At 37.7% G+C, this 26,309-nt stretch overlaps 1 protein-coding gene and 1 long non-coding RNA gene across 7 annotated transcripts in view; one reads left to right on the top strand and one right to left on the bottom strand.

Moving 5' to 3' along the window:
• The window catches only part of DGKB (diacylglycerol kinase beta), an 877,599-nt gene that overhangs the window by 725,936 nt on the left and 125,354 nt on the right, over window positions 1-26,309 (top strand). The window lies entirely within an intron of this gene.
• On the bottom strand, window positions 19,742-23,989 carry LOC138439177 (uncharacterized). The gene is made up of 2 exons (XR_011256591.1): window positions 23,822-23,989; window positions 19,742-20,227 (listed from the first exon to the last, which is right to left on the bottom strand). It is a non-coding gene; the product is annotated as an uncharacterized lncRNA (long non-coding RNA).

Genomic DNA, 26,309 nt, shown 5'->3' with positions numbered 1-26,309 from the left:
TAAGACTGTCACATTTTGGCGGTGAGGGTGTGAGGTGCTGCCTGGAGCAAATAGGAAGTCATTGACTACACAGGAAGTTACCTTTTACCTCAAATCCTGGGTGGTTTATGCACAAGAGCATGCAGGTTGTGATGCTGTCTTACTAACCAAAGTCCCATCTAAGCACATTGCTCAAGCTCATAAAAAACAGGGACATAGATGGTCAAATCTAGGACAGTCTTTCACAATTCGATGAAATCTAAGTATGCTTCCAATGATTTAAATCCCTCTAAAAATCATTCTGCAAGTAAAATATGAAATAACTCCATATATTATCATATTGCTTATCTGTGGGTACAAAATGAAATTACTAATATGCAGATATATTTTTGTAAAAATGCACGCACACTCTCTTCAACATGAACAAAAGGGAGAGAGTGAAGGAAAGGAAAGGAAAGAGAAGGGAAAGTAAAGACCATTTACTAGTAACAACTGAGTAATGTGTCTATGCAGTTTTAGAACATGCCTTGGCAGAACAAGAGATGAATTTTGTCAGTGAAAATATATAATACACAGCATTTGTAAGTAGAGTTGTCAGTCAATTATAATCTATTCTCTGTACCATATTACATGAATACCAGCCATTATAATATACTATGCTAACGGGAACAGTAAAGAATCTGCCTGTAATGCAGGAGACCCAGGTTGGATCCCTGGGTCAGGAAGATCCCCTGGAGAAAGTAATGGCAACCCACCTCAGTATTCTTGCCTGGGAAATCCCATGCACAGAGAAACCTGGCAGGCTACAGTCCATGAGGTCACAAAGAGTGGGGCACAACTGAGTGACTGACATTTTCACTTTTGTGCTAATCAGAACAGTAAGATCCTTGTTGTTCAGTCGCTCAGTTGTGTCTGACTCTTTGTGACCCCATGGACTGCAGCATGCCAGGCTTCCGTATCCTACACTGTCTCCCAGAGTTTGCCCAAGTTCATGTCCATTGAATCAGTGATGCCATCCAACCATCTCATCCTCTGTCACCCCCTTCTCCTCCTGCCTTCAATCAAGATCTTTTCCAGTGAGTCGGCTCTTCACATCAGGTGGCCAAAGCACTGGCACTTCAGCTTCAGCACCAGTCCTTCCAAGGATTAGCACAATCCTGAAAGTGAGTGAAGTCGTTCAGTTGTGTCCGACTCTTGGCGACCCCATGGACTGCAGCCTACCAGGCTCCTCCATCCATGGGATTTTCCAGGCAAGAGTACTGGAGTGAGGTGCCATTGCCTTCTGCATAGCACAATCTTAATCAATCCCAAATCCAGCCCTCCAGCCTTGCCATCGTTACTAGCACAATGTGATAAACCAGAGAGCTCACAGTGCTTCATAGAAATATACTGGCTATGAGTATTAAGTAGTCAACCTGAATCTATAAACTACACATGCACATCAGTTTCATGTTCTTATTCTCTTATAGAATCTCATCTGAAATGAGATTGCCAAACACATCATCACATCTGTTGAGGAAAGTTGTGATCCTTGTTATGAATTTAGGCTGATGATGGGACACATATTGAGTTGCATTATCTTCACCTCTTGGTTCTGCTATTCTAAATATCTTATTATCAGAAACATCCATTCATCCAACTATTCTATCTACCACCAAAAATAGGCTCCCTAATCTCAGTACTACCATCTCTATAAGCTGCATTTTTATTTCCTGCTTAAATCTTTTATTATTCAGAATGGATTTGCAGTTGGAATCTTTCATTTAAGAATGCTGGGGCAACAGCCATTTCTAAAAGATAAAAATTCTTATGAACTACGAACATCTCTCGGTTCTTATGTGATTTATTTTGTTATATAGAGACAGTAACGGGTCAGAGAAAAAAGTGTTTTCAGTTGTGGATGTTTAAACATTAAAGGAGTGAAAATAAGCATAGTGAAGAAGATTCTAACAATAGGGCAGAAAAAGAAACTACAGTGTAATCTTCAGCTAACTGCATAGCTTCTTCAAAGACATAAATCTCAACCAAAAAAACGGTTGGAAAATATGATTTTCTTATTTAAAATTATAAATGTTCTTCCGTAGTTCATGGTCCTCTACATAGATTTAAAAAACACATTCCTTTTTTATCACATGAGATTTTTCTTCCAACCAATAATCTTGCACATATGTATATGGTAGTAACGTTGTTGTTGTTCAGTCGCCCAGTTGTGTCTGACTTTTTACAACCCCAGAACTCCAGGCCTCCCTGTCCCTCACCATCTCCCTGAGTTTGCCCAAGTTCATGTTCATTGCATCCATGATGCTGATCAGCCATCTCATCCTCTGATGCCCTCTTCTGCCCTGAACTTTCCCAGCATCAAGGACTTTTCCAATGAGTTGTCTGTTCTCATTAGATAACCAAAATACTGAAGCTTCAGCTTCAGCATCAGTCCTTCCACTGAATATTCAGGGTTGATTTCCCTTCCCTTAAGATTGACTGGTTTGATCTCCTTGCTATTGAAGGGACTTTCAGGAGTCTTCTCCGGCACCACAGTTCAAAGGCATCAGTTCTTTGCTATCTGCCTTCTTTATGATAATAATAATGTCTGCCATTTGTATAGAATTTTTTACAATTAAAGAACTTTAGTATTGAGAGTCTGTGACCAAGTGCCTTGCCAACCTGATAGGGATATTGAAAGGTTACTTTCACATACATCTTTTACATTTCTTTAAATTGAAAGATGATTAATTCATCTAATTCTCCAAATAAATATAATATCTTCCTGTGATGTTGGTGAAGGATAATATATAAATGGCATAATTAGCAAGAGTTCTTTGCTTTTCAGTCTAACTGCTGCCTTCAAAGCAAATTAAATTGTCACATCCACACATATAGTATTGTATGCTTGTTTACTTGTTTTAAATCAAAGTGTCAAGGAAAGAAGGCTAGAGACATGGAACTGTAATGTGAACACACTGATGGGATATGGCCATAAGCGTGATCTTTCCATAACCAAACCAGGCAAGAACACAGAGATTTCTCTCCTGCTCTCTTTATCCTCATTAGCAAAACGTTAGGGTTTTGTTCTAAATAAGAAACATAGTATTGTTAGATTTTTGGCAAATCAGAGCTTGCCCTTACCCCCACTCCCTCCTCAGCAGCACACATACAAAAGGATACTGGTGAAATCAAGTTCTTGGGAGCTATTTTCTTTTTTTCCCTTATAAATCCCAACTAGAAGCCTTTGTGTTAAGGGCATTTAAGTGGAGAATACCTTTTTTGTAGTGCTCTCTTTCAGAGCACTCAGGCCATGTGCTGTGCCACTATTTTAGGATGGTGATGCTTTCCCTTTAAAGATGCTTATCCTGCCCCTCAAAGGCACCATTGTCTGCCCGGGATTCTCAGTTTGGTTGCTTTTAGCCCCTGATAAATTAGTAATGGAACAGAATAGGAGGCACTGTGGCTCCTGTGCCCTGTTATTAAATTGTGGTTTGGTGCTAAAATGTATACACCACAGCCTCTGTAATGATAAGTAACTCTCTGACTAATTGGGCCAGACTCAATAGAATCACAGAGCTACATGGATTTTCAAATTCTTCGGTCTACGTCATTTCATGTTTTCAAGGAAGACTGAGACCTTGGAAATTAAGACTTGTACAACAACATAAAACAGCAAGCAGCATAGCTTGGTGCATGACATATTCTCTTTTTCATACTATTTCCCTTTGAATGGAAGTTCTGATATCTATTAAAGTATTGAGAAAATGAATTTAAATTTAGCTACAGACTTCTTCTGGAAAAGGTCTGAGAGTCTTATAAACCATTTTTAAAAGTTCAAGGCAGTTCTTTAAATTTTTTAGTCAGTCATCAATTCCTAAATCATTGTTTACTCATAAGAGAGCCTGTATTCCCATAGGACTCTATTCTTTTCAAAATGTATTCCTACAGTCTTTTCCCTTCGAGCTTGATGCATATTATATCAGGCAAAATACTGTATTTTCTATAAAGTTTTTAAGGAAGATATTATTTTCTGTGATTTATGGTGGCTCAAATGGTAAAGAATCTGCCTGCAATGCTGGGGGCCCAGGTTCAATCCCTGGGTCAGGAAGATCCTCTGGAGTAGGAAATGGCAACCCATTTCAGTATTCTTGCCTGGAGAATTCCATGGACAGAGGAGCCTCGTGAGCTACATTCCATGGGGTCACAAAGAGTCATACATGGCTGAGCAATATGAGAATAATAATAATAATGGTTTATCCAATTTTAATCTGAATCCTAACAGCTACATATTTAAATTTTCTCTTTTAAAAAGTCATTTTTGCTTTCTTTGTTTTTACACTTTAAATATTTTAAGATACAAAAACCTTAAATATTTTACCCATTTGTTTACATGCTTCATCCGTCCTGTTAATCACTAGAAGCTTTTGAAAGTAAACAAACTTCTTAAGCATCTTTCGGAACTCCACAAGTTTTAGCTATGGCTTCACAGAAAGAAGCCTTCAATATGTCTATTTAGTTACCAAAATGAATTTGTCTTTGACAGATAAAACATATGTATGAAATTATTTTCTTGAGGTCACATAGGAAATTAGTAGAAATATAGGATGAAAATAGTGTATTCATAAACTCGCCTATTTTCTTAAACATTGTACTGCTTGAGCAGGTACTAAGAATGCATGTTCCACCAAAAACCTTTTTCTGAGAGGAGCTAATTTCTCAGGTCTCTTCCTGAAGAGGCAGTGTTTTGCAGCCCCGTATGCCCACATTTACCCCAGTCAGAGCTGATGGAAAGGACAGGTGAGGTCCTGACTCGAATTACACAACACAGAACCTGGGCTGAGGAGTGACTTCACAGCTGAAATGCATGGTTTACAGAGGGGTGAGACCAGCTAGGATACCAAAGGCCAGCTCAAGCTGGGAGGGAATAGAAGTTGTGAGTAAGCATAATGGCCTGGTTAGGAGGGAGGAGGAGAGGAAAATGTAGCCCATGTGCAGTAAAAAGTGAAAGTGCCGTGAGAGACAGAGTGTGCAGCCTGTGAGAGGCTCAGTGAGAGTGGCCTGACCCTGGAATTGCGTCACTTTTGATAGCTGTTCGTTTCTGTTTTTGCTTGTATCCACATACGTCTTGAAAATTAAACCCCTTTCCAATTCTTCTTTTGAATAGCAACAGTAAAGAGCCTTATTCCCTGGTGGCTTGGATGGTAAAGAATCTGCCTGCAATGCAGGAGACCAAGGTTTGATCCTGAGTTGGGAAGATCCCTTGGAGAAGTGAATGGCAACCCACTCCAGTATTCTTGGAGAATTCCATGGACAGAGGAGGCTGGCAGACTACAGTCCATGGGGTCGCAAAGAGTCCGACCCGACATGACTGAGCAAGTAACACACACACACACACACACACACACACACACACACACACTAAACAATACACTTAATTAAAGGCATAGAATTCCTTGACCCCTGATTTAGAAAAATCAGTTAATTTCCATCTTTTCACAGTGCCTACCCATTAATTCTCGATCTTATGAAATGTTACAGGATTTTAAACACAGATAATTAAATATTTGTGACCTGTCTTAAGAAGTATCATAAAACCTTCTCTGTGTAGTTCATTCTAAGATGTATTTTAGAGTCAAATCAGATCCTGATATTTCTCAGGAGTAAAACCAAATTTCCTTAACAAGTAAAACAAAGAAGAAGAATGGATTGCATCTAAACAAAAAGTTTCTAAATCTATGAATGGCAGTTCAGTGCTGGTTATTTTCCTCTGATCTAGCTAGTACCTTGACCTGAATTGCTCCCACACTGCCAGAGTATGAAGTTACATTTTGAGAGAATATATTTGATTTTTGTGAGACTGAGTGGTGGAACTGGAGAAATGTGAATTCAGAAACAGTCCTTGAAAGAATATAGTCTTTAGAACGATATACTACCTATGACTCAAAGCCGTGCAGTGTGCACTAGACAGTCACCAAACAAACCGATGGAGTTGATTCTTGGCGAGTCTTTGAGCCTGGCACTCAGTTGAGTTCAGTCACTCAGTCATGTCCAACTCTTTGCAACTGCATGGAATGCAGCATGCCAGGTCTCCCTGTCCATCACCAACTCCCAGAGTTTACTCAAACTAATGTCCATTGAATTGGTGATGCCATCCAATCATCTCATCCTCTGTCGTTCCCTTCTCTTCCTGCCTTCAACCTTTCCTAGCTCAGGGTTTTTTTCAAATGAGTCAACTCTTTGCATCAGGTGGCCAAAATATTGGAGTTTCAGCTTCAGCATCAGTCCTTCCAGTGGACACCCAGGACTGATTTCCTTTAGAATTGACTGATTGGATCTCCTTACTGTCCAAGGGACTCTCAAGAGTCTTGTCCAACAACACAGTTCAAAAGCATCAATTCTTCGGCACTCAGCTTTCTTTATAGTCCAAATCTCACAGCCATTAATGACTAGTGGAAAAACCATAGCTTTGACTAGACAAATCTTTGTTTGCAAAGTAATGTCTCTGCTTTTTAATATGCTGTCTAGGTTGGTCATAACTTTTCTTCCAAGGAGCAAACATCTTTTAATTTCACAACTGCAGTCACTATCTGCAGTGATTTTGGAGCCCAAACAATAAAGTCTGTCACTGTTTCCGTTGTTTCCCCATCTATTTGTCATGAATTGATGGGACCAGATGCCATGATCTTCGTTTTCTAAATGTTGAGCTTTAAGCCAACTTTTTCACTCTCCTCTTTCACTGTCATCAAGAGGCTCCTTAGTTCCTCTTCACTTTCTGCCATAAGGGTGGTGTTATCTGCATATCTGACGTTATTGATATTTCTCCCAGGAATCTTGATTCCAGCTTGTGCTTCATCCAATCCAGCAGTGGTGATTTTAAAATACATTTAGAAATTCTTTGATATTGCTCACAGGTGGGGCCTAGTTCTCCTCTTGAGTCCAGGGTAGACTGGGTGGCTCACTAGCAGTGACTAGAATAATTGTCCATTGTGGTATGTGATTGCAGAGACTAGGGCAAAAGAGGCATTGCAACTCCCTCCTTTCTCTCTGACCCCTCCCTCTTGTGTCAGGAGAGATCCACAGGCAAGGAACTAAGGCCGTTGCCAATAGCCAGCGAGGGACTGAGGCATCCAGCCAGTAGCCATGTGAGTGAGCCATTACCAGATGCAGGTCAGCCCTGGTAAATCTTCAGATGCTTGGTGACCGCTTGGCTGCAACCTCATGAGAAACTAAGTTATAATCAGCCTGTTTGATTCCTGATCAATAGAAACTCTGCATTTATACATGCTTGCAGTTTTAAGCTGCTAAACCTGAAGTTCGTGTGTCACCTGTAACAGATAACTAGTACACTACCCTTGGGGCTTCCCTGGTGGCTCAGATGGTAAATAAGCAGCCTGCAACACAGGAAACCTGGTTCTGTCCCTGAGTTGGAAAGATCCCCTGGAGAAAGGCATGGCAACCCACTCCAGTATTCTGACATGGGAATGCTACGGACAGAGGAGCATGGTGGGCTACAGTCCATGGGGTCACAAAAAGTCAGACATGAGTGAGCAACTCACACACACAAACGCACACACACACAGAGGTATACATATACACCCTACCCTTACATTCTATAGAGAGACTATCAAACTCAATGGTACTTAATGTTGTGATATTCAAATTATTTGTCAATAATGGCTTCCCTATCAGAAATGATACATAATGTACCCTATTTTCAAAATGTTTAGTGTGTATTCTAAATATGTTATACTTTGTAAAATATTATACTTTTAATTAAATTGTTCAACCAACAGAAGATTTGCATGCTTTTCTTAAAGGAAAACAAGATTTACTTTCTCCAAAACCAATTAGTAATGCTAGGAATTCCCAAAGATTCTATATCCTCTAAAACATGTTTATTTCTTAAATCATGCTAGCTTCAGTTTTAAATTTTAAAAGAAACCAAGAAGAATTTCTTATGTTTTTACATTGTTATTCTGAGGATTCTTTGAGCACCTCTTCATTTTGAATTCTAAATCAATAATTTTGCATATGCTTAAAGAATCTTGTATTTATACACATATATACACAATATATGAATACTAAAACGCATATGTTCTTTTTCATTCCATTTTTACTTTATTTATTTATTGGCATTGAAGGTTAATTCCTCCCAAGAGGCAGCTGCCTGTGGGTGGAAGGTGAATTCACTGCTTACTTAGCTCACAGAATCTTTATAAGATGACTTATAAAATTGGTGATGAGAAGTATGTGGAGTGTGTTTGTGTTGTTTTGATGTTTAAGATAGATGTTTAAAATCTGCAAGTCATATTGTTCTGTTCAGTGATTAGATCAGTGGGCTAGAAACGAACAGACCTGATATCTCTAAAACAAACATAAACATAGGGTAATACTTGGTTGCCATCCCTGAGATTTTTCTTTAGCCCTGGGTTTGAGGACTTTATTATTTCATTATTTCTGTATATTCTTATAATGAATTAGTTTCTGACATTTAGATGTTTGGCCCATTGTAGCCTACTTATTAGAATGGTTCTGAAATAGTTTCATGAAAGAGAATCACAAAGTGGAGTGTCAAGGCAGAGATTCACACCATTTACCCTTGTTATTTAGTCACTAAGTTGTTTCTGACTCTTCCACGACCCCTTGTACTATAGCCCATCAGGCTCCTTTGTCCCTGGAATTCTTCAGGCAAGAATACTGGAATGGGTAGCCATCACCTTCTCCAGGGGATCTTTCCAGCCTAGGGATCAAACCTGGGTCTCTTGCATCTCTTCCATTGGCAAGTGGATTATTTACCACTGAGGCACATGAGAAGCCCTATGTTCTGATTATTTCTTGTTTTTTAACAAAATGCTCAAAGTTTAGTGGCTTAAAACAACAACAGTTTAGCAAAAAACAAGGTTCTTTGGGTCAGTAATTTGTTGAGTATTTCTTCTGTTCCCTGTGGTATGACTGGGATCACGTCACTTCCTGGACGCCAGCTCGGCCCTAGTATAGAGCTGAAAGGTCAAGTCCATGTGGGTCCATCTAATGGTTCCAACAGACAGGAGGTGGAGGCTGCCAGTTTTCCTAAGGGCTTCCCCAGAAATTGGCACAGTATAACCTCTGCTGTTGTCTTCTGATTTAAATAATCCAGAGCTTTCTAGGACATGATAGGAAAAACATCAAATAATTATGGCAGCTTTAATCTGCCACATCCTGGAAGACTTGCAAAGATATGCACTTATGCACCAGTATGTCTCATACACAACAGATAACTCTAGAGGGATCCAACTTGCTCATAATTTATATTTCAAGTGAAATTGGTTTTAAAATAAAAGGTAATGTTGTTGTTGTTCAGTCGCTAAGTCATGTCCAGCTCTTTGTGACCCCATGGACTGCAGCATGCCAAGCTTCCCTGTCCTTTACCATCTTTTAGAGTTTGCTCAAACTCATGTCCATTGAGTCAGTGATGCCATCCAACCATCTCATCTTCTGACCTCCCCTTCTCCTCGTGCCCTCAATCTTTCCCAGCATCAGAGTCTTTTCTAATGAGTCAGCTCTTCCATCAGGTAGCCAAATTATTGGAGCTTCAGCTTCAGCCTCAGTCCTTCCAATGACTAATGACAGAGAAATTAAAAGACAAAAGCTTCAGTTACACTGAAGCACATTTGCTGGCTTAAGTATTACTGCATTGTAATGCTGGTGGTGATCTAATATTAGTATCAAGGAAATGGATTAGATGATCATTTTAAGTTATGAGATTGTATTAAAATGAACAACATTGTCCATTTAGTTAAAACAATATATTTTCTTTGTGTATTTAAAGGCAACTGAGCCATTAAAATAACCAGAGAGTAAAATTGTATAAAAATATAAAATGATACAGTAGAATATTGTTTTATTTTGGACATGTTGGATAAATAATGGTGAATATATTTTGGTACATTGGTATTTAGAATCTCAATAGAAATACTTAAAAGGTCAAACGCACAGAAGCCTCTACCTGTAGCAGCAAAATGACATCATCTCTAGCCTTTATAGCTGCAAACATTTTTCAAAGACAGCAATTATGAATGCTCTTCTAAGAACCAGTCGATATATTAGCTTTCTTTAAAATATACAGCTGCAGCTGTAAGCCACATATATTTTATTTGGCCTTGCTAATTTTCTCTGAGTTCTAGGAGCTATGGATTTTTGAGATATTTGGCTGAAACTCAAAATGAAAAATCATTTTAAAAAATAGAAAAGCGTTTCATTCTTTAAAAATGCTAAAAATATATGATGCAAAATGTCATAGTTTGGCTGTAATAGCAAAATTCTTAGAATCAATCAGTCAAAAATAACTGTGTTATTTAAGTGCAATTTGAAGACATACAAACTAAAAACAGTATTTTAAAACCATCTATAAGAGCTTGATAGCTTCTCTACACACTGATAGCTATTTGCTTTGTAAAATAACAATTGAATGAGCACAGAGAATAGACCACCATAGAAAAGGTTGCCTTTTATGTAGCACTAACATACACTCAGTAGCATTTACCTACTTAGTCTGGGCCAAGGGCAAGAGGGTACTTCAACAACAACCCAAACTACCCTGTTTTAACCACCATTTTCACTATATAATCCCCTTGCAATAAAAGCAAGTAGCACACTAAAACTCACATAAACACCCCAAATTGGAAGACATTTTATGTATGTTTACTTTGCCAGAAAGAATATTATATTATGAAAAAATGAACAACTGCTTGGCTCAATCATTTTTTTTCATTTTCTAACTTATTCATTTATTCAGAATATATTTAAAGAACATACTATGTGCCAGATCCTATGATCAATGCTTAGGCTAGAGAGAAATAGACATAGTTCTTGCCTTCAATAGAGTGAGAACCTAAAGGGAAAATACACATAAACAGATAGTTGGAAAATGCAGTTACTGGGACAAGGATGGGATAACGTAACATCCTAACTAAGTTTTGGAAAACTGGGGAGAGATTTCTCAAAAGAAAGACCAAAAGGACATTTTGAGAATTAGCTCAGTCAAGGAAAATATTTGGAATATGGAAGGAATATGACTATCAGGAGCAACTAACAGTATGGGTGGGTAGTAGAGGAGTGTGGAAGTTTATGTCATAAGTTGAATCACATATGAACTAAAACTGCTAAGGAAAAAACAAAAAGGAAAATGCAGGAGAAAGGGAGGCGTTCCAAACATAGAGAAAAGTTCCTGAAGCCAAAATGTTGTGCTGATGGTTGGGGCCAGAGGTGAAAAAGCATGATCATGAAGTACCAGGTACAAAAGTGAAAATTTTTATCCAACTTCTAAAGAAGTTACTTTGAAAGTTTTAAAAGCTGACATGACATATTTGTTTTCAGAATGAGCTCTGGCTTGGGAAAAAAAAAAAAAAAAAAAAAAACAACCAGAGACGGGAAGGTGAAGTTGCTGTTACATAAATGTGAGTCAAGGATGGAAAGCTGAAAGAAGAAGCCTTCCAGCTCTCACGACTGTCTTCTCAAAGTCCTTCCCTTCCAGATTCTGCCCGATCCTTGTCAGAAAGACAATGCTGCATATTTTTGGTTTGTTGTTGTTCCATCGCTAAGTCGTGTCTTGACTCTTTGGTGACCCACGTACTGCACCACACCAGACTTCCCTGTCCTTCACTATCTCCCGAAGTTTGCCCAAACTCTTGTCCGTTGAGTCAGTGATGCCATCCATCCATCTCATCCTCTGTCGCCTCCTTCACCTGCCCTCAATCTTTCCCAGCATCAGTCTTTTCCAATGAGTTGGCCCTTTGCATCAGGTGGCCAAAGTATTGGAGCTTCAGTGTCAGTCCTTCCAATGAATATTCAGGGTTGATTTCTTTTAGGATTGACTGGTTTATGTTTTAGCAAAACCATACTTCTGGTAATGTTTCAGCTTTATTACTTATTGCCATGTAACACATGTGTATGTGTGTTTTTGTCGCTAAACCAACCTAGATTTTAGTGACTTAAACAACCATTTTCTTTTCCCATGATTATGTGTATTTACTGTACTCAGCTTGGCAGGTTTTCTGCTCCTGGTGATGTCGGCTGAGGCTGTGGTTCATCCAGGTGCACAAATGGGAGGAAACATCCAAGACATCTCACTCACATGCTGCATCCCACGCTGGGACACTTGGACAATTTGGCCTCTCTTTCTTTCCCTGAAGGCTTGAGACTCATTCTCCACGTGACCTCTCTAAAGTTCACTCCATGAGAGTAGTCACATTTCTTATAAAATGAGTTGGAGTTCCCAAAAGTGCAAACACAGTAGCTCCTTAGCCTTTTTAAGGGGTAGGCCCTGTTCACTGATGATCTCTGCCACTCACAAGAGTTGAGCCTACACTCTAACAACATGCTCAGTTGCTCAGTCAGGTCCAACCGTCTGTGACCCCAGGGACTGTAGCCTACCAAGCTCTCTGGCCACGGATTTCTCTAGGCAAGAATACTGGAGTGGGTTGCCATGCCCTCCTCCAGGGGATCTTCCTGACCCAGAGGTTGAACCCATGTCTCCTGAGTTTCTGGCGTTGGCAGATGGATTCTTTACCAGTGTACCACCTGGGAAGCCATACTCTTAAATAAGGACCTTAATTATGATCAGGACTTATGATCATTTTAGGATTCCTACCAGGAAAACAAAACAACAAGAGCGTTCCTAGATGGCCTACTGAGGTATCCCTGGAAACAAATGTTTTAATTTATCTTTGGGTTTATTTAATGTAGAAAAGCTAAACCCATAATGTTTGGTATGGCTTTTTCAGAGAGATTTCTATAAAGATATATGAATACTAAAAAGTTGATCTTTTCATGGTTTCCTCCTTCCTCTAGTTGTAGGGTATCATCACAAAATAAACACATAACATGTTAATACTGCCCGCTTTTAAAAGGTTACAGACTTACAGTTTACTCAGGTATGTAGACAACATTTAGTTTATTTTACCAATAATTAATCAGGTCTGATTTACTACCACCTGCTGAGTAGCAGGAAAGAAAAAAATAATAGTCCTATCTGTTTTAAAATGCACTTAAGACACCCAGTGAATCTCTTTACATAATGTTTAGTGATTCTAAGATAAAATGTACGACCCCTTCTCAGATTTTCAGGATCTCATCTGGATATGTGATGAGAGGGGTGTGGCCTAACTCACCTCATGATAGGAAGGGAAAGTGTGACTTGTTGGATAAAGTGTCTTCTATCTCCCTTGAGTCTGAGTGATAAACCTTATCTTGCTCATCGCTGCTTGTCCAGTTCTGAGCTACAGTTTGACTTGAGCTACAGTTTGGTGTTTTGAGCTACAGTTTAATGTGGTCTGACTAGTAGGAGCTGGTTTGGCCAGAACCCTGTGTGTGGCATCTCATATCCTCTTTCTGTCTGGGTGTTTCACAGCTCCATCTGCTTGAACTATGCTTTGCAGTTGCCCTGTGGCAGGTCCCTGGCTCTGAGCCCAGGAGGCACCCCAGCCATTCCTCCAGGTACAGTGTATCCATCTGGGTTTCAGCCTTGCTACAAGGCAAAAGAGATGGCTCTTTCCACTCAACACCATTAGATATTGAGTTTATTTTGAGAAGCTGAAAATTCAGATTCTGTGTTACCATCTGGAGAGTTCTGAATCTTTAGAAAACTCCCTCTGCCCTCACTAAGGCCAGAGAAGATAAATCCCCATTCTTAATTATTCACCACAAAACCCCAGAATTTATTCAAAGTCTTCTGTAACATATAAAGCAGATTTTACTAAGCAGTCTTATTCTCACAGTTTGTTCTCAAGTTATTTCATTAGGAAGCTTTACAGGGAAGAATTTGTTTTTGTTTTGTGTTCATAAGGATATCTTTTGGAATACTGCATGTCTAGTTAAAAAAGAATCAGACCATAGGAATATCAAATCCTGGTACTTAAACAGTTAAAAGATACCAATAATGTACCTTTTTTTAAATAGCAAAAATTACTTTCTATGTTAGAATAAAATATAGCTATATAGACCATGTTTTAGTTTCTTCCTACATCCATTTTAAGGAAGAGGACCTTGCTCAACCTTATTTTATATTTGATTATGTGTATGTGCTGTGCTGTGCTTAGTCACTCAGTCATGTCCGACTCTTTGCAACCCCATGGCCTGTAGCCCACCAGGCTCCTCTGTCCATGGGATTCTCTAGGCAAGAATACTGGAGTGGGTTGCCCTTCTCCAGGGGATCTTCCTAACCCAGGGATTGAACCCAGGTCTCCTGCATTGCAGACAGATTCTTTATCAGCTGGACTACCAGGGAAGCTTGATCATATGTATACTATATATTAAATTTATTATGGACTAATTGAATCTAAATATAATGTCTATTTTAATTTCTAAGAATATCAAGTCAGTCCTAAAAAAGCAAAAATATCAACCTAATTCTAGGTGGTTTGGAATAGCTGTGTCCCAAACTTCTGTCTCTCATTCTTCACCATCTGCAGTTTACAAAGGGAAACAATTTCATTTCTTCAAATAATTCATACCAGCACTTATTTCTGCATAAAAATATGAAGGAGCTAGCTATACACATTTTGAAAATATTGCTTGAAAAATAGCAAATCCAGTCTATGCATTAGTTGCTTTATTTCTATGATACCCAAACATATCTATTTGACTGAAATGACAGATTTTTGCCACTGTAATATTTGTCTGAATTATTTTGACATCAAGCAACCCAATATGTTGAAGAAGGGAATGAAAAAGCATACCTTGCATAATTTAAAGCAGTTAAAACATAGTTAAAATCATCAAGCAGTTGCCCAGTTCATTTATTTAATCTTCTTACATTCTGCAAGTGTAAATGCAGTCATGCTAAAGAAGCTTTGATATTTATTTAGCTAACTGCACTTAGTGAATAAAGTCCCAGAATTATTTTTTATAATGGTTTTCTTGACTTTTAATTACAGTCAATGTATAGTTGACAATATTCCCTTTCTATTGGGTAGACAAAATCTTAATGAGCAATAAAGCGTATCTTTCTGTGGGCTTAAAGCAAGTTTTAATCATAACCTTACCTGAGTTAAATGTTAACATTTTGGTTAGTAGTAAGGTTCACAGAAATGAAATGTTACTGTAATTCCATGGTATTAAGTGGTCACACATAGACCCCAAGAGTGGCTAAAATTAACTAAAAATGCCTAGTTGGCTGACCTTTAATAAGGTGAAGTCTCACTCTTAATTATATTGGTTGAAAGTTCCTAACCTTACTGATGCAATAAGAATTGAAAGCTGGAGATGCTGCCTTATTTTATTATTTGTAATAGTCCCTTTTATTTGAATGACGGATAACGTCTAGGAGTTCTTATGATATCTTGGATGTCATGAAAACAACAGTCTCATCTAGCTGTGAGCCCACTGGCTTATGTTGCTGGATGATCACCAGCAAGGTTTAATTTTAAACTTGCTAACACAAAATAGTAACTGGAAAGCAGTTTGTTTCGCTTTTTTCTTAGCAAAATTATGATGGAAAACTGTTCACCTGGGAAAATCCAAATTCATATCATAAACATAATCCTGCTTATAAGGAGTACTAATGATATACTTTATGAATTTTAATTTCTGTTTGGAAGTCAGCAAGTGTGCATTCTATAAATGTAAACCATCTGTTGGCACCTCCTAAAAGACTAGATTTCAGTCCATCCCAACATGAATTATTTATTTTGATGGATTTCTTTCCTAAGCAAATTCAGGGTTGTGTGTGTATAAGTGTGTGTGTTTTAATCTGTTTTTAATCGGCAATAAAGTTTCAAAGTCAGGACATGCATAATTGCCAACCAAGAAGATAAAGTGCTCAACAAATTGTATTTATTTTATATAATATAATTCTTGTGAAATTAAGAGACACCATTTAACATTCGAGCAAAGGTGAAAAGAGGAATAGGAGGAAATGCAATTAAAAATTTCTTTGATATTAATGTTTCAATGACATCAGAAGTACCTATTGCTTATTTAAAAAGAGAAACCCATAGCTTTCCATTGACAGTATCATATACTGCATAGTTGTAAGGCAAATACAATGAAAATCAACATTTTAAATATGTTCACTTAACTGGATGAACATTTACTGTATTTTGAACAAATACAAAAAATCTCATTGAAGTTAACAAACCTTGTTATGTTGCCAGTGTTGCATTGTTTTAAAAAATAATTCTTGTTAATAAATATTTGAAATAGCCCTTTTATGTCAAAGTTTATTGAGCATAGTTGTATACTTCTGAGTTTGCTTTTAACTTTTTTCTTTCAATGAAAATTTTCACTAGGTAGGACAGAGACCATCAATGCCCATTAGTGAATCTGTAATCTAGGTAGGAAAGAGATGGATGTCCAAGGAATTTCTTAAATCATGTTAACAGGAAATGGTGTAGAGTTCAAGGGGGAAAAAAGCTGTGCTATTGAATAGTTGCTTCAAACCTGTTGAACAAATTTCATATTCAAATACATAAGACATCTGCATTATAAATTAGAGCAGTATTTGATTCATGCTTTAAGAATCAGAATTTTCTGGTTTTAAAATAAATGCCTTCCAATAATAATTTAAAAGCTACAGATTTTCCTAGGGCTAATCACTTTTTTTTTTTTTTTTGTGGACCCTAGTTGAAGAAACACACTTACCCTAGAGCTCCAGATCCCTTTTTCATTCCTTATTGAGTCATTATTCCATCTTGTGACATGGGCAAATTAAATCAACTGTGAAAAGTCTGTTCCTCTTTGTACCAAAGACCAAGTTTCTGCTGTACATAGACTTGATTGTGCTTATGTGTATTTCCATAACACTTGTTGCCATTGGAGAGCTACAGCTGCAGTTGCCATCTCTGGGTTGTTCCCTCCCATCTCTTTCACCCTCTAGCAATTTTTGTTCTCTTCCATTCAGGCAAATTTGAACTGATTAAATGTTCTTGGATTATGCAAGGAAGCTATAAGACAAAGTGTCCTGTTGCATTTCACTCTAAATTCAGCAGTTTGTAAAATGCATATTTTGGTCTTGAAAATGTACCTTTAGTTATTCCTCTGGGCTACAAGTCTAAAATGCATTTAATTCAGAAAGTCTATTGATTCTTGACTATGAAAAAAAAATCTTAAGACACCAACAGAAATGAATCTGTATTCCTCTTCTTATCCAAAGTTCCTTCCCTAAGCTCAAGTCTTCCTATCTCTAACACAAACACAGCATTTTATTCTGGGTGCCCATCAAAAATTAAGGATATCAGGGAAGTGAAATCTAACACAAAACCTTATCGGTTTTAAAAACAGTGAATGTTAAGCAGGATTTGTTAATATAAAGGCTTTTCACAGTCTCAAGGAAGTCCTTGTACTGCTATGTACATCAATTTATTCTCATCATGGTCCTTTGGTTTATTTGATTTTTCCTAGTCAGGACACTTCCAAATAAAGAATACCATTGTTTTACATTGACATCTGTTTACTAGGATAATAAATATGTATCATATCTGTGTTTTTGTTAAAGGTGCAATTCATTAGTGCAGGCTCAGATAACTTAAAGCTTAGACCCAATATGAGTTACACTTATTATTTGATTAGAAAAGACTCACAGAAAAAGTACTTACTCCTGGCCCTTGCTCACTCTTTACTCACATTTCTTCTATGTTTCTCATGATGCTGCTATTTACTTTGTCTTTGGTAACTCAATATTTAGAGGGAAAAATATCTAGCTATAATGTAAGTACTAGGAATGAAGAAACATTAAAAATTAATAAGTTAATAAATTAACTTAGAATGTTAGGAAAATAGCATAAATGCAAAAATCATGTAAGGGGAAAAGCATATAAAAGGTAATAGTAGAAACTGATTTACTAGAAAACAAAAACTCCATAGATAAGCAAATAAAAGGACTGGTTCTTCGAAAGTCTAGTTAGTTGCTTAGTTGTACCTGACTCTTTGTGACCCCATGGACTGTTGCCCACCAGGCTCCTCTGTCCATGGAATTCTGCAGGCAAGAATACCGGACTCAATTGCCGTTTCCTTCTCCAGGGAATCTTCCTGAACCTAGGGATTGAACCAACCCAGGGATTGAGCCCAGGTGTCCCACACTGCAGGCAGATTCTTTGTGTCTGAGCCACCAGGGAAGAGTTAATATAATGGGGAAAAAAAGTACTGAGCTTTAAAAGGAATGGTAAATAAACAATGAGAATTGTAAGAGGACATTAGAATGAAGAGATTGAAAGGAGAATTTCTGGAAAGAGTTGTTCACAAGCCCCCTAAAGTTCAAGAGAAAAAGAAATGAAATATATGTGTATTATGTCTAACACTTGGCAGGACCTCAGTGATCTTTTCTGGTACAGATTCAGTGGGTTCAGAGCACATGATCAAAGCTTGAATGCAGTTACATAAGAGTGAATGGCAGGTGAGGAAGCGTAGAAAATAAAGCTCAATAATTTTGCTAAAAGCTGTGAAGAGAAGATGAGGAGAAAAAGCTGGGAGGATAATTCAATAAAGAAGTGGAGCTTTTTCGCAAACCACAGTGAGAGAATTAGGAGAGGGAGGTGAGTTTGGGGGCTGGAAGCTTGTATTCATAGTAATATTCTCTGTGTGAAAGTCTTTGGAAAAGACATCATTTTAGCTTTCTTCTCCACTCTTACCTTTGAAACAGCAGAGAGGTCTGCAAGTAACCTCTGGCTGTGGTTCCTGTTTACAGGTCTCTGAAAATATTTCAAGATACTTTTTATAGGGTTTTTTTTCCCCCCACTTAATTAGGGGCCAAGGGACATACTTCGAGTAGAGTGAAATGTCTTTAATTGAATTCTGTGTCTTGGTTTGTGCCATTATAAGAGTATACCCATATTGACTCTGCTGATTGCATTATGTGTAGTAGCAATAGGAGGGTGATTAATATTAAAATATTTTAATCATTAAAACACCTCTAATTAAATTATTTTATTTTTTCCAAGGCTTAATATGGGAATGTTTTCATCTTTGTTGCAACATTTATATCTGTCTTTCAACAAGACTTTTCAAGTTTGTTTTGATTTCCAAGAATTCTTACTCCAACAATGGGGACAACTTTAAGAGAAGGCAAATTTAATTGGTTTGACAACCCACTTAGACATCCTCCCATTGTCCTCCACATCTGTATTTTGTTTTATAACCCTTTTTCTTGCTGTAATCATTTTTACTTGAAAGAAATTTGTGAATTTTTCTTTTGAAGTTAATTTAATGGATCAGATGTGGGACTTCCTTCAGTTTCCATTGACTGCTCTGCCAAGAAGAAAAGAAAAATCCTATTGTTTACACTTCTCAGTGCTAAGGAGCATTGTTCACTCTTGGGAAATCATCAGTATTTTTTAATATGTACAGAAGGAAGAATTCTATGTGAAGTATTAAGCAACGGTTTGAGATGAGATTTTAAAAAGCAGGGAAATTCAATTGGGTTCTAGTTTTTATTTCTTATCTTTTAGGGTAAACTTGATAACGTGCTACTGTGTTTACCCTCAAGGAAAAGCAGGGAAACAAACACAGTTTGGGACATTTAGAAAAGATTTTTAAGTATCAAGAAGTAGCTTAAAATAATTGAAATATATGAAGTACTCTGTGTGTGTGTGAGAGAGAGAGCAAGAGAAAGATTGGTAAAACATATGATAAGCACAAGAGTGTAGAGAAGAACTCTTACAAAGAACATAGAGTCCATGCTGGAATTCAGGTGATAGCAGTACAAGGCAAGCATCTTGCATTCAATTCAAATTTCGATACTTGTCATATCCTCCCAAAAGTTTTTCAGTCCCTCTGTGTTTCAGATTTTTGCCTATATGGAATGTAGCTATTTTTGTTATTTTTCTCCTCATTCTTCTTCTATTCCTTCATCTCTTTCTTCTTCCTCTTCTTCATAAATGAAAGGAAAACCAAATGTTATTGAGTTTAAATGCCTTATTATTAGGAAAATGTTTCATATTTACATTGGAGAGCCAAAAATAAATTTAAAAAAATTTCCCCATAACCCTCATGAATTTAGCAACCATGTTTTGGCATCTAAGCATAAAATCATTTTTCAGATCCTATTAAATTGGTCATAACTGATACTAGATAACCATTAGTACTTAAACCAAAGTCACATCTCTACACAGTATATTCTGGAGAACAATGGACCATTCTCCACACAAGGACGAGCCAAACAGACGTGTTCACTTCAGAAGATGACTGATGGAGGCAAGCAGATCTGTCCTCTTGTGGAGTACGGCAGGGTGGAGGGGGAGAGGCCAACAAGGGTGTGTGGTGGAGTCACTCACCATGGTGGAGCAGACACATGCTTCTGAGAGGAGGACAGAAGAAGCAGAGAGGCCTTTTAATTTTCACTTCCAAGAATAAAAAGATTTTATTGAAGGTGTCTATAAAAAATTGTCCTCGTTACTGTATTCAAAACTCTAATCTGGCAGGTGGGAAAAAAAAAATGGTTGCCAGAGAGATTTCAGACATAAGAGCATTAAGGATAGAGAAATAGGGAGCGGTAGCTATTTCAGTGGTTAATAATCAATTATTAAGAGTAGGTAATACAGGCCTTTCAGGAGACATTAGATAATCCAGTGCTGATAGCCAGGGCCAGACAGCCGGGACCCAGGAAAGGGAACAGACCCAAACTCACAGGCCTTATCACTGTGCCTCACTTCTTGTTACCCCTAGTTCTTTTTTTTTTTCTTTTTTTTTTCTTTTTCTTTTTTTTAATTTTAGTTTTTTATTTTTTAAATTTTAAAATCTTTAATTCTTACATGCATTCCCAAACATGAACCCCCCTCCCACCTCCCTCCCCATAACATCTTTCTGGGTCATCCCCATGCACCAGCCCCAAGCATGCTGCATCCTGCGTCAGACATAGACTGGCGATTCAATTCACATGATAGTATACATGTTTAGCACCCTCCCCTGCAAAAGACCAAAGCAAAAACATAGAATTTTATTTCAAAAGCTACAGAGTGCATTCTTTAGAATTATAACTTGTTACATAGCTGTACAGTGAGTTATATGCCATTCTTAGCACAGATTTTCATTATTGTGGTTTAGTTGCTCAGTCGTGTCTGACTCTTTGCAACCCTAGGGACTGTAACCCACTAGGCTCTTCTGTCCATGGGATTCTCCAGGCAAGAATACTGGAGTGGGTTGCCATTTCCTTCTCCAAGGGAATCTTCCCAACCCAGGGATCGAACCTGAGTCTCCTGTGTTGGCACAATTACTTTACCACTGAGACGCCTGGGAAGCCCACTAACTTCTCGAATACCTCTTTTCATATGCTTATTTGGCTCATTCACCTTCCTTCTTTTGTTTTGTGAGATATTTTCCCCAAAGGTCATGATATCATTAAACATGTCATTTTGTTGTTGTTTTTACTTAACTGCAGTCAAATTTCAATCTTCTTTACCTGACCACATCCTTAAATAAGAGTAATTAGAATTTGAGGTTTCATCAAAGTTTTCAGGAGGATATTTATTTTACCAGATAGCCTTTTCTTTTATTATTACCAAAGTTTATCATAGTGTGTGTGAATGTTTGTGTGTGTGTGTATTTCCCTCATATAAATGAATCTGATAGATTAGTTTCAAATTTTGGGAAGACTCCTCTATGACATTTCCATGATTATCATTCCTCTCTCCACTCAAAAACTGTTTCCTATACCTCTCTCTCTACAGATGAAGTATAAAGAGTAAAGATAATGAAAGTTGCGGGAAAATTAGTTGTTGGCACTTAGTGACACTGCTCAAAGATTTTATGATAAAATGAATTTTGAGAAAATTGTTAAAAAGAACAGTGGTGGGTAAATTCATTCTGACTTCCTTCTCTAGTTTTCTAACATCATTCTCATTATTCAAGGCCTGGATCATGTTCTATTTCCTCTTTATGTCTTCCCCAGTCTTTCTCATTTTGCTAGAAGTCTCCTTATTCTCTTTATTTAGTAATAAGCACCTGTAAGGTGGATCTCTGCCTCCCACACTCCCACAAAATCCCTCATAATATCTTATATAGAAGGAAAATATCAATAATAGGAATTTGCATTTAGCAATCTCTGCCTCCTCCATGGAGTGGTTGGCATTTAGTGATACTGCTCAAAGATTTTATGAAAAAATAAATTGTGAGAAAATTATTAAAAAGAATGATGGTGGATAAATTCATTCTTACTTCCTTCTCTATCTTTTTAACATTATTCTCATTATTCTCATTATTCAAGGCTTGGATCATGTTTATTATTAAAATGAGAAGTAAAGTTAGAAGATTTGACCAGTATCAAATACCAAAGATGGGGCTAGAAATCAGTTATTGTGACTCTCAGTTTAGGTTCAGATTATGGCATGGCTGTAGAAATAAAAGGATAAAGTGAAGTGAAAGTCGCTCAGTAGTTGTGTCGAGCTCTTAAACTAAGCGTTATTCCAAAGGAAACATTGACAATATTATAGGCTAATTTCAGAAAGAGGCTACAGTCAAAGGTAATTGTCATCTCAGTTTTATCGGGAGGACAGTAATAGTATTAAGAGGGGAGATTTTATGTATCAGATATAGTATGCTAAAGAAATAATCCAACTTGAATATTTTTTTGTCTACATGAAGTATTTGAATAGCTGTGTGCTTTGGTGTGCTAATGCTTCAAAAGAGATTCCTGAATCTGTTTGCTTTGGAAACTGAAATGCCATATCAGGAGCTAAAATTGTGCTTTCCCTATGTTGAGTATGTCTTAAGTGGATGAGATGTTGGTAATTTCAGCATACGACCTTGACTTTTAAAGATAAAAATCAGGATATCTGAGTTAGTTGTTGCTGCTGCTGCTGCTGCTAAGTCACTTCAGTTGTGTCTGACTCTATGCAACCCCATAGACTGCCTCCTACCAGGCTTCTCTGTCCCTGGGATTCTCCAAGCAAGAACACTGGAGTGGGTTGCCATTTCCTTCTCCAATGCATGAAAGTAAAAAGTGAAAGTGAAGTCGCTCAGTTGTGTCCGACTCTTAGCAACCTCATAGACTGCAGCCTACCAGACTCCTCCATCCATGGGATTTTCCAGGCAAGAGTACTGGAGCGGGGTGCCATTGCCTTCTCCATCTGAGTTAGTTACTTGATATTAGAAGCAAATAAAAAGCATTCATCTACATCTAGTTCTAGGAATTTTTAAATGTATTGCTTGTGTGTCATCACCAGCTCATCACTTATTCACTTCCTTTGACCTGTCTGCCCCTTGATAGAACTAAAAGTCCATTTCTGTCCATAGGAGCGATAGGTTTCCAAACGCTGCAGTCACAGTACACACTTTCTTCAGTGCAGATTCTGTCTCCCACTCATTAGAAAGCATTGGGTGCAGCTTTGGCAACCTTTGTACAGCCTCGGACCAACGTGCAAGTTTCTCTCCAAGTCTCTCCCCTTTTATATTTTAGCTTTTTCTTATCCATCTCCTCTTTTCTTAGTCTAAGAAAAGCTAAATTGCCTAAAAATAGGCTTAATGCATTTGCTTATGGACTTCCTCATTTATTTGCATTTAACATCAAACTACATTTTCAAAGAAAGATTATTCTATTACTGTAATTCTTTTCCCATCAGATCATCTTCAAATTACCAATTTTCATATTGTCATCTTTATTAAGAAATATGTGTTTGCTTCCTATTTGCATGAAGTCCAAATTCTGAATTCTTGCAGTGTCTCAGAAACACGCAGAAAGCTTCACACACACACACACAGACACACACACACTCACACACACAAAGCCTTCATATATTTGGATGTGGTTCTTCTATATTTATGAGACTTCTATAGAATTTAGAAGCAGTAACATCATCTTCAGTTATTATTATTGACTTGGAAGTTATGAAGGGTATAGTTGAATTTAAGAACTATGACCTTTCTCCAAGGTTACCAATTAAATTTTATAACGTACCTTATGAAAAGCCGGAGTCAAAAGAAGAGCAGAATAACTTTTTTCTTCCTTCAGGTTGTAATATAATTTATGAACAACCATCAGGATACACTCAAAGTATTTCCACAATGTAAGATATTGCTTTGAAGGGCCTGGGTGGTGTTACTGGATGAATTCTGACCTAGATTCCTAAGAGAAGCAGGCCGCGTGGCTCTGCGCGCCTTCTCAGACAAACAGTAATCTGATTCTCAAGCACAGAAGGCTGTCAGGATTTGTGACCTTCACTGTGAGTGATATAAGCCGCACCAAAGTGGAGACAGAATTACCTCTTACCTTGCAGAAAGTCACTCTTAAGGTCATTTTCAGGACAATGCAAGGAGAGGTGCCCTACTGCTTCTTTGCCCCATGAGGCCTTTCTCTTTGACTGATTTATCCATCCTGGGTACACCCCGTTCCAGTAATTCAAAGAGAATTCATTCTCCACTAGATGAGATCAAATCTGGTAACCACCAGAAATGGTTTCTATGAAGGAAAATGATGTCAGCCTGCAGGCAGGTCAGGGACTGGTGGAATCAAATGAAATCAGTGTAGGTTTTCTTGTCTGCCAGGCATCATATGCCTAATAAATATGGACCAGAGACTGTTGATTTGTTTCACGCTGGCCTTTTGTACTGATGTGTTGAAATATATAAATCACTGCAGATCAGTAATGTAATACAATTTGTTCTATTACCTCAGCTAGCTCGTTGATACCTGTTACTTCTAAAAATAAGATGTTGCAAGGGAGTTTCTTTATATTTATTTTAATCACTAAATTACAATCATTTTATAATATTTGTAAAATTGCTTCTTTCTTAATATTTTCTCCAGGACTTCACATGCTATATCCCTCACACGTGCCTTCTTTCTGTTCTTATATCTGCGTAAATATTCTCATGATATATGTAAGTTCCCTGGAGTTCAGGCATATCAATATTATTCATTCATTTTACTTTACTTTCCCACTTTCAGGTAAAAGCCAATCAGCTAAAACAGAACATTTTTAATTCAGTTAAAATTTTAAGAGCCTGTTAATTTGTACTGTTTCATGTTAAATGCATATGAGCTGCTTAAAAGTCATTTTAGGACATGCATAATAAGTGTTATAGAATATTGTATGTCATTTTTCATAAGTTGTATGAGTTGGGTTTAGGGATATAACACTCACATATGTAATTTTAATATATTAAGATTTATGTAGGACTCTTCTTCACATGGGTTTCGCTGGTGGCTCAGAGGTTAAAGTGTCTGCCTGCAATGCGGGAGACCCGGGTTTGATCCCTGGGTCAGGAAGATCCCCTGGAGAAGGAAATGGCAACCCACTCCAGTATTTTTGCCTGAGAAACCCCATGGATGCAGGAGCCTGGTGGCCTACAGTCCACAGGGTCGCAAAGAGTCAGACACAACTAAGCGACTTCACTTTCCTCTTCACGTGATCAAAGTTACTCAGGATTTTGATAGCCTTTATAGAGTTATGAATCACCATGGAAGAAAATGCTAAGATAAAGATCTTAGCTAGGAGAAAGTGGATATTTGAACTACTAAGAGAAAATCAGGCTTTTGTTGTTGTTCACTTGCTAAGTCATGTCTGACTCTTTGCAACCCATGGACTGAAGCATGCCAGGCTTCCCTATCCTTCACTATCTCCCAGAGTTTGGTCAAACTCATGTCAATTGAGTCAGTGATGCTATCTAACCATCTCATCCTCTGATGCCCTCTTCTCCCCTTGCCATAGTCTTTCCTAGCATGAGGGCCTTTTCCCATGAGTCCGTGCTTTGCATATGGTGGCCAGAGTATTGGAGCTTCAGTATCAGTCCTTCTAATGAATACTCAAGATTGCTAATTGTCTTTATAGTTTGAGTTTTTATCTGATATACAGTATGCATAGGAATTATTAATGTTATAGTTTATAGCAATAATAATAATGACCATTTACTTTAATTATATGCCTGTGGAATGAGCTTAGAAGAAAGCTCCATACATTTAATTAATGATCTGACTAAATCTAAGTCAGTTAGCAATTAAGTCACTTCTGGACCATTTCTTGGTGGTGTTTGAGTTTCTAACGACTGGTAGGCATTTATTTATCAAGAGGCAAAAAGGAGGATAAAGGTCACATAGACTCTAAGAACATCTGTGGTCATAGTTACTTGAAAGAGACTTGAAGAGAACTTCCCCAAATGGTTTGTGAAATGATTAACTCAGATTCTACAAATTCAATGAAAGAAAGAAAGTGAAAGTGAAGGTCACTCAGTCCTGTCTGACTCTTTGTGACCCCATGGACTATACAGTCCATGAAATTCTCTAGACCAGAATACTGGAGTGGGTAGCCTATCCCTTCTCCAGCAGATCTTCCTGACCCAGGAATCAAATCGGGGTCTCCTGCATTGCAGGCAAATTCTTTACCAACTGAGCTATGAGGGAAGCCCCTCAAATTCAGTAAGAGGTACTTTAAAAATTTCCAGGGACT

The sequence above is a fragment of the Ovis canadensis genome, chromosome 4 (genome assembly GCF_042477335.2).
Source record: "Ovis canadensis isolate MfBH-ARS-UI-01 breed Bighorn chromosome 4, ARS-UI_OviCan_v2, whole genome shotgun sequence".
Taxonomy (NCBI): Eukaryota; Metazoa; Chordata; class Mammalia; order Artiodactyla; family Bovidae; genus Ovis; species Ovis canadensis.
This window is presented reverse-complemented; position numbering and strand designations above follow the sequence as displayed.